Source organism: Salmo salar, chromosome ssa12, assembly GCF_905237065.1.
Source record: "Salmo salar chromosome ssa12, Ssal_v3.1, whole genome shotgun sequence".
Classification (NCBI taxonomy): Eukaryota; Metazoa; Chordata; class Actinopteri; order Salmoniformes; family Salmonidae; genus Salmo; species Salmo salar.
Genome location: NC_059453.1, coordinates 76,684,399 through 76,691,368, shown reverse-complemented (window position 1 = coordinate 76,691,368; position 6,970 = coordinate 76,684,399). Strand labels below are relative to the sequence as shown.

Here is a 6,970-nt window from a genome sequence, read left to right as displayed (position 1 = left end):
GCAAAGGGTGAAGGGGGACCTGTCTCAGTGATTTTGACCAGATAGACAGACCATCTGCAGAGATATAGCTTTTCTATACAACATATCATATGACTGTGTTCAAAAACAAAATGACCAGGTTTTGTTTGCATATATAAATCTGCCAATGGTATACAAAGTCTGTGAATGATAGACATGCTGGATAGAACTGCAATACATAATTTAGATACACTCTGAATATATGTATTCATTGAACACTGGTCACTTTAATAATGTTTACATACTAATTTACCCACTTTGTGTATATACTGTGTTCTAGTCATGGCTCATCCTATATAACGACTGCTGTACACACCTTTTCTATTCATATATATATATATATATATATATATATATATATATATATATATATATATATATACACACACATTATGTTAGTAGTTTGAGGGGTTAAATTAATCTGCATATAGTGTCCCTTGTTAACAGTTGAGTAATGTGTCTGCCTAGTTTTCTAAAGCTCACTTTTTGTTGTTGATCTTACTAAGCTCATGTATTTTCTACTCAGGCCATATATTTGATTTAGTTTTCCTCCTCTATCTCCTCTCTCATCCATTTCCCCTTGTCTTTATGCACAATATCCATTATATTGTGTATCACCTCGACATAATTTATTTTATAAAGCAAATATTTCTCACCACTGAACAGAGATAAATCAATTACAGTCAGCTCATCTTACCTCACCACTTCTACAGGCGTCCCGCAAAGCAGAAAAACATTCTCTTTCAGGGGATAAATGTGGAAATATTGATTGAGCGGGGAAGAAATATTCCTCAAGTTATGACGAGATATTTCCATAATGTTTTTCTCCATGAGACAACGATTATGGGTGAAAATAGTCCCAGAAGGGATCCTATAACCTGGGTCCCTGGAACACGAGTCGTCTTGCCCTTTACTCCAATCTTCCTCATTCAGCAGTATTTCCTCTATAAACTCTGGCATGCCAAATGGGATATCTGAAATTGAAAGATATTATAAATAGGCTATTACAAATGTGCATTTTTGATATCCTGAACTTGGTCTCTTTGAAAATCGCTACTCTGGCTGAAAATACAAGTTTGTCGACCGTGCACCGAGAAACAGATGGCATGAATTGAATTTCACACCATTTAACCTCATACCTTACTGCCCAGCAAAGTGTTTTCTTCTGTTAATTTGGTTTGGTCCAATACAACCCAGCCGTTTGCGGAAGATAGATGAGATAAGTGCTTTTGATGAAATAGTATTAACGGAATGGCCAGCAGTTTGGAATGTTGGCCTACCCATTAGCCGTTTTCACACTTGAGATAAAAGGCCTAACATCCACATCGCTAAACGAGGTGGATTTTCGAATCACATTAGCTCTCTGGTGGTTTCACACATTTGTCAAAATATCCTGACATCCTTTTCAGTTGATTCAAACAACGTTTGGCGGCTGATCTGACAGCTGAGTCAATGCAGACAACAGCGGATTTAAAGCGTTCATGCGGGAGCTCTCCATGGTTCTGAAGTCCTATAGCGCGCCACTGTCCTTAACGGTGTTAATTCAAATCAAATCTACGTTTATTTGTCACGTGCGCCGAATACAACAGGTGTAGACCTTACAGTGAAATGCTTACTTACAGGCTCTAACCAATAGTGTAAAAAAGGTATTAGGTGAACAATAGGTAAGTAAAGAAGTAAAACAACAATAAAAAGACAGGCTATATACAGTAGTATAGTTAAAGTGACTATGCATATATGATGAACAGAGAGTAGCAGTAGCGTAAAGAGGGGTTGGCGGGACACAATGCAGATAGCCGGGTTAGCCAATGTGCGGGAGCACTGGTTGGTCGGCCCTGTCCTCTATTGGAAGAGACAGACTGCTGAGAGTCAGTGAGGGAAAACTGCAACATTGGCTGACAAATCTGCCATTTGAAGCCTGTAGTGTTTCGTTTGTATGCGCTTCCCACGGTTATGTTCAAAGCAGCAGTATCTTCTCAAAGGCCTATTTAAAATTATATTTAATGCAGACCGGTACATTCATAAATGTAGGATTACCTTTAGCCCAGGTTAGCCTATAACCTCATCAGAACGAAATAATGAGTCACCATGAAACTAAGTGACATGCAAAGCCAGAGGTAGTCTACACCTTCAACTGAAAGTTTACAGCTCACATTCTAGCCGCTGGCTCACTTAAACCAAGTCGGTAAAAATCCAGGGTGGAGCTTCGCGAGTTTGTCTGTGGTAAATATTTTATTAGATAAATGTCTGGGGCCTGGGCAGTAGAAGTGTAGACTACTCGATGCTGGAAATGAATCGCAAGGAGAGATTGAATATACTGTCTGATTTGCACCGTGTCTAGTCTAGTCGTGTTTTATCTGAGCACACTCAGAACACGTTTTCATTCATGCTCTCTCCACCAAAGCATTCACTACTGCAGCGTAAGCTACAGTAGCCGACCGTAGGCCTATTTTCCCTTATTCGATCAATGTAACGGAAGTTGTGTAGACTATAAACATATAGCCTAATGAGCAGAAAGATAAGCCCCTTCATATGATATGCGGTGAAAAACATCTGAACATATCGGATCCTCCTCACCTTGAGTCGTTAGCGGACATCGACCTGGCCAAAGCCTAATGACTAGCCTAAATAGGCTATTGCGCTAAACAATCAATCGCAAAGCCCTCATAGAATAATCTTGGGATCAAATAATTGATAGCTTTTCTATTGGAGCATATCTGTGAGACGGAGATGATTAAATTCTGTTTAACACCACCTCGGGGGTTTATATTACACCGACGCGCTTACAGATGGGCACAGAATCAAGTAGGTCTATTGATATTTATGCAGCGTTTGTAATGTGATTGAAGTGTGGAAGTGAGCCGGCCTATTATGTGATGCTAAGTGTAATCGATTCAATTGGTCCATAGTTGAGCATCTGCCAATCTGTCTAAAAAGGATTAAAGGACCCCCACTCCACAGAAACGCAATGCTGACAAAAACGAAGAACTTTTGGATCGCACTGAGCTCGTCATCATCTCTTGGTTTTCTCCTCAGACTTGCCATGCCGTCATTTCAGCACATCCCTCACTTGGCGACTTGTAAACTATGACATCACTGAACGTAGCCTATACTTGAAAGATTGCAAATGGGGCGGGCGGACGCAGCGCATGTGTTCAGAATGGGAAAGACAGCTCACAATTCTCATGTCAAATCGATCCCAGCTCGAGAGGTGTGCGCGCGGGGGAGCGCAACTATCATTCTACCATCACCATCACTCGAGCATCTCTCCAGCGGCTAGAGAACCCGTCTGACGGGCATTGGTGGGGGACCATTGTCAATAACACAATGAACTAGTGTTGAACGTTTAGAAAACATTAGTCTCTTTTCGCTCTTTTGGATGTATTCACTTTTGGTTACTTTTTTCTGTCATGAATGATTTACCTCTCCATCTCTATGGCACTGTCTTCTTTTGGTTTCCGCTGTTATGGGACGCAGTAAGATACTGTAACTAGAGGGTGGATCCAGTCGGTAACCAAACTCAGACAGCTCACCCAGCTCCAGCGGTACCCGGATAAGCTGTAGCCCACCCTGCTGCTTGCCTGATTGTGGCCGGCTTCGCCAGATTGGCAGGCAGCTGTAAGGATTGGTTTATAGTCCTAAACCGGATTCAGTGAAGTGAAGAAAAAGTAACACAGCAAGAGTGCTATCCCCCGGATTCCTAAACAATTTGATTATGCCATCGGTTTTTATAGATTTAGGTAAGAGGGTATTTTTCATTCTTAATTCCTTGCATTGATTTGTATAGATCACCTGCTTTCCTGTTTGTTTCGTGACTGTTCCATGGGCTCGGCCGCACACGTTCAGTGATAGGCTAATGAAATAGGGACCAGGGTCAAGAGAAGACTTTGCTTTTAGAAGGTGTAGGCACTAGGCAGGCTACCATTTTTTTCATGCCGCACAGAGGAGGGCTGGTTACTGCTAAAGGGGAAAATAACTTTGATGTTCTGGGTCTCTACAGTGTGCTCAATTTGTGAAATGACCACCCTGTGAGAGGAGGACGTTTTGGAGAAAAATACAAGAATGAAACTAATTATCCTCAATCTCTGGCCATTAAAGTGACTACAGATTCCTGTTTTCTTTACATTGCTTAATCTAAATCCTTGCACTGAATTGCAATAGACTGTCTTAAATTAAAACGAGGGAACTTTAGAAAAATCCAATCCACTGTCATTTGAATCTGCTCGCAGTAAGGGTAGAGAATGTAAATCGGAGAAAAACGGTGAGATTGAAGCAGTGTTCAGTGCGAGGTTAAATACGCGTTCGTCCGGGCTCCGTGCTGCTTATTAGCTGATCAGCTGATCTGGCTCTTTTTCACCGGGCTTCTAACGGCTTCGTATGGATCCTGATCTGGTGAGAATAGAGAGGGAGCAGAGACGCAGGCGCGCAGTGAGAAAATGCGCAGCTGAATGCTCTCTACTCACAGCAGGGCTGGACTGAAGTGAAAGGTTTTTAATGTGCAGAAACAGACATCCTGCAATAGAGAATAAATATTAATATTATTCACAAACTCTCTCAATTCAATTGAAAGGGGCTTTATTGGCATGGGAATCACGTTTCTCGCTCTCGCTCTCTCTCTCTCTCTCTCTCTCTCTCTCTCTCTCTCTCTCACACACACACACACACACACACACACACACACACACACACACACACACACACACACACACACACACACACACACACACACACACACACATTAAGAGGAAAATGACTTGGTGCATGTTAATGAGAGCAGAAATGAGAGCCAACCCCTATTATGTTGTAATTGTTAGTCATCCTTGTCTCTAACCCCCACCCTCCTCCTCCCCACCACCTCCTCTCTGCTCTTCTCTCTCATCCTTGTCTCTAACCCCCACCCTCCTCCTCCCCACCACCTCCTCTCTGCTCTTCTCTCTCATCCTTGTCTCTAACCCCCACCCTCCTCCTCCCCACCACCTCCTCTCTGCTCTTCTCTCTCATCCTTGTCTCTAACCCCCACCCTCCTCCTCCCCCACCACCTCCTCTCTGCTCTTCTCTCTCATCCTTGTCTCTAACCCCCACCCTCCTCCTCCCCACCACCTCCTCTCTGCTCTTCTCTCTCATCCTTGTCTCTAACCCCCACTCTCCTCCTCCCCACCACCTCCTCTCTGCTCTTCTCTCTCATCCTTGTCTCTAACCCCCACTCTCCTCCTCCCCACCACCTCCTCTCTGCTCTTCTCTCTCATCCTTGTCTCTAACCCCCACCCTCCTCCTCCTCCCCACCACCTCCTCTCCGCTCTTCTCTCTCATCCTCTGCTCTGCATTTTGTACAGAGTGAGAAAGAGTGTAATTATTTTCCCATTGTTTCTCTGTCCGGTAGTGGCAGTCTGCAGGGACCGTGTCATTAGTACAGTGCAGAGGGGGAGATGGAGAGGTCCCCAGAGAGAGGAAAGGTTTGGCGACTTAATTCTCAATGACAGTAACATGAAGATAGTTGCAGTACTCTACATTTCAAGGAGATTACTCTAGCAAACCTGGCCTCCTCTTTCACTGAACCATCACCAATACACATGCGTGCTACACACACACACACACACACACACACACACACACACACACACACACACACACACACACACACACACACACACACACACACACACACACACACACACACACACACACACACACACACACACCTCTTTGTACATGGGCCTGGCATACTTTTTTGAGGGAAAGCGATAGAATTGAGGATTCTCACCAGCATATCTCCAAGCTGTGTTGCTTCCCCTTTATCTCTGTCAACCTCTGTGGTCCCATTTTATCTCCACATACCCCCTCCTCTATACCTTCCCACATCCAGACTCATCTCCCACCTCTCAGAACCGCCACCAGACAGCAATAAGGCCTATCCAGTGAGGCTTCTACACGGCATGGCCATCCTTTTCCTCCCGACATGCAGGGGATTTATCTGGCTGAGTGATTGTGAATGCGGAGGAGTGTATTGTGTGCATTTGTGATTGTGCATGAGTACGAGGCTAAGCAGGCAGGGAGGGGACAGGCCAGATACTCCTGGGCGATAAGCTAGATGAATAACAGAGGGATCACGGATAGCAGTGCGACAGACTGATCTGAGATCAGCTGTACGCTGGCATTAGCAGATTCACTATGTGCCACTGTGATTGATGCTGTGCAATCCAGAGAGGAGGAGAGGAGAGATCCTCCCAGCAGGGAGGTAGAGAGAAGGAGAGAGAGAGGAGAGTGGGAGGCTTCTCATCTGTAAGTGAGATTGGTCCTGATGGCCATTCATCCTCTCCTCTTCTGCCCGAACCATACTGTACTGTACTGGGTAGTCTCCAGAGAGATATTAGAGTCAATCACATCCTAATGCAGCACAGGAGCTGGAGAAAAAACACTCCATCAGAGCTTCCATAGAGGCCAGGCTGAGATGGAGGGTGCAGCCAGAGATCAGTGTCACCTCTGGGGTAGCCTGGAGGAAGGTAGGGCAGGGCAGTTTAACATTAGAGGGAGTATGTGTGCCTGTGCCATGAGCAGCAGAAGGCAGAGGACTCAACCCCCTGTCATGAAGAGTATGATGAAGAGTTAGATATCCATTGAGCCCTTGCTTTTTTTAATCAAAGGGAGCCTCTCTAAAGAGAGTGAATGGTTAAAGGCCGAGTGCAGTCAAAAACGTGATTTTTCTGCGATTATATATCAAATCAAATCCAAATTTATTTGTCACGTGCGCTGAATACAACAGGTGTAGACCTTACAGTGAAATGCTTACTTACAGGCTCTAACCAACAGTGGAAAAAATATATTAGGTGAACAATAGGTGGGTAAAGAAATAAAACAACAGTAAAAAGACAGGCTATATACAGTAGCGAGGCTATATACAGTAGCGAGGCTATAAAAGTAGCGAGGCTACATACAGACACCGGTTAGTCAGGCT

General features: G+C 44.3%; 1 protein-coding gene across 1 annotated transcript in view; it reads left to right on the top strand.

Annotated features, from left to right (window-relative positions):
- The first annotated feature begins 3,152 nt into the window (after positions 1-3,152).
- The window catches only part of LOC106565834 (chemokine-like protein TAFA-4), a 42,821-nt gene continuing 39,003 nt past the window's right edge, over positions 3,153-6,970 (top strand). The window contains exon 1 of the mRNA XM_014133402.2: positions 3,153-3,758. The gene's annotated coding sequence lies outside the window, so the exon portion shown is untranslated. The remainder of the gene's footprint in view (positions 3,759-6,970) is intronic.